General features: G+C 38.2%; 1 non-coding gene across 1 annotated transcript; it reads left to right on the top strand.

Annotated features, from left to right (window-relative positions):
* Positions 1 to 2,015: 2,015 nt before the first annotated feature.
* Positions 2,016 to 2,125, top strand: LOC129627477 (U6 spliceosomal RNA). Its single transcript, XR_008702622.1, has one exon. It is a non-coding gene; the product is annotated as a U6 spliceosomal RNA (small nuclear RNA).
* The last annotated feature ends 232 nt before the right edge of the window (positions 2,126 to 2,357 follow it).

Genomic DNA, 2,357 nt, shown 5'->3' with positions numbered 1-2,357 from the left:
AAAAAAAATCTTGGCCATACCTAGCAGCAAACCTCAAACTTACCACTTACCCCTTATTTGAAAAAGTTATATCTCTCAATATCAGTTTCATATTTTGAAGCACGAGGATAATAATACACTACTTGATTGAAATGAGGAGTGAAGATACAACACTTAGAACAAGGCATGGCATTGATGACTGCATTTGAAATAAGCTACATCGTTTGTAGTTAATTTCCAAGTTGATGAGATGCATTCAGCTATTCAGATGATTATTGATCTATGTACTCTATTTATGGATTGTTTTCTGTCTGTAAATGTTTACTTTAGGATATTTTATTTTCTCCTTTACCTCACTGAAGAGAGGATCAGAAAGAAAGGGGAGGAATAAATGTAAATATTACTTTTTGTTGTTTAGTTTGATATCACACATGTCAAAAAAGCTGAAGCCTTTCATTTCAATAAGCCTTAAGAATTTGGATTTGGTAGCATAGTCCTTCATTCTTGTGCTTCTTCTATATGTAAAACTTTATTTTCCTGAAAATACTATTTTCGCAGAAGAGCATTTTACTAGACATTTAAATTTTGTAGAATGATAGTGCCTGAGGAAACTCCTGATTTCATATCCATTTAGACATAGCTGTAACTTCAGAGGAGTTATTATGTGTTTCTGTAGCATTCTAATAGTTCACATGTGCCTTAAACACATATGCTTTTCTTGTCAATCTTCCTGTTTTACAGTCTTTCCAATCCAATCCTACCTTTCCCACATGGAAGAAGGCTAGGAAATCTGCTCAGATTTCCTTCTCTCAACCTCCCTGCTGCCAGCTTACCTCCTTCTTTCCATCCCATAGGAAGCCAACAGCCAGTTCAGATTTCCTCTGTGGAGGATGTATCCCACCTGGTTGCTTCTCCTGCCTAGCAACAGGTGGTTATTTTTGTACCATCAGCGCTTTGGACTCCCTGGCTGTCAGACCTCATTGCCAGTGAAAGTGTAGATGTTTGAGTTCCTTTCAGACTTCAATAGGTATATCACCAATTTCCATTTTTTTAAAATAATTTCCTTTCTCCCCTCCCCCCGCCTTTATTTTTTGTGGCCACACAGCATGCCCTGTGGGATCTTGGTTCCCAAATCAGGCATGGAACCCATGCCCCCTGCAATGGAGGCACAGAATCTTAACCACTAAGACCACCAGAGAAGTGTCTGAAAGTAACTTTTTAATAAAATAATCTTGTTTCTTAATAATTCCATTAGATTAAAAAATTTTTTTTAGTTATACTTAAATGCTGAATCACTGATAGATTTGTTTGTTGCCTCTTTTCTGATTTTTTTTTTTCAAGCAGTTTCCAAACATGTGGATTGTATTGCTTTAGTCAATGAACAGGGCTTCCCCGGTGGCTCAGAGGTGAAGAATCTGCCTGCAATGCAGAAGACCCAGGTCCAATCCCAGGGTCAGGAAGATCCCTGGAGGAGGGCATGGCAGCCCGTTGCAGTGTTCTTGCCTGAAGAATCCTATAGACAGAGGAGCCTGGCAGGCTACAGTCCATAGGGTTGCAAAAAGCTGGACACAACTGAAGTGACTAAGAACAACTGGTGAACAATGGAATCAGAATTCCAGGAGCCCCCATTTTTCAGCCAGATTGTACTGTGGATTTAAGTGTTCTTTGCTTTACCATTATTTTGGGGTTTGAAAGAAACCAATGAATTGGGATTCCTAAGGATAGAATACAGGACTATACACTTAAAAATTATTCACTGTAGGTAATAGTGAATGCTAGTCAGGCCTGGTAGCCACTGGACAAAACAATATCTTAAGAGTGGAAAATGAATATGTTTGATAGATATTTATTTTTCCCATGGGAAGAAACTAAGGAACTAAAGTTGTTGTTGTTGTTTTCCAAATAGGAAAAGGTTAGGGACAATATGATCAAAATGATAAATGGCCTCATCAAAGTATACCAGGTATGAATTTTTCCCAGCAGTCTCAAGAATGTGACAAATGACACGGTATGTTGTTTCAAGACATATCAAATGCTTGCTTCAGCTGCACATATGCTAAAGCTGGAACAACACAAAGAAGATTTGTGTTGCTCATGGACCCTGAGCAAGGATGACATACACATTCATGAAACGTTCTATGTTAAAAAAAAAAAAAAAAAAGACTTATTTAACTAAACTTTACTCTGAGCTCTCATTTTGTTGATATGCCTTGAAATTCAGTTTCTGTCTTTATTGGAGATTCCTCCTCATCTTTTCCTGAAGGGTTGTGCAAAACCTCATATGCTCTGATACATAGCAGAATATTCCAGAAGGAGCCTCCTTTCCTGCCCACATGCATCATTACTTGTGGGCTCTTCACAGTAGTCTTTGTGGTGAC

This window comes from Bubalus kerabau, chromosome 14 (genome assembly GCF_029407905.1).
Source record: "Bubalus kerabau isolate K-KA32 ecotype Philippines breed swamp buffalo chromosome 14, PCC_UOA_SB_1v2, whole genome shotgun sequence".
NCBI classification, from domain to species: domain Eukaryota; kingdom Metazoa; phylum Chordata; class Mammalia; order Artiodactyla; family Bovidae; genus Bubalus; species Bubalus kerabau.
Note: the sequence above shows the minus strand (reverse complement) of the source record. Positions and strands in the feature narration are given on the sequence as shown.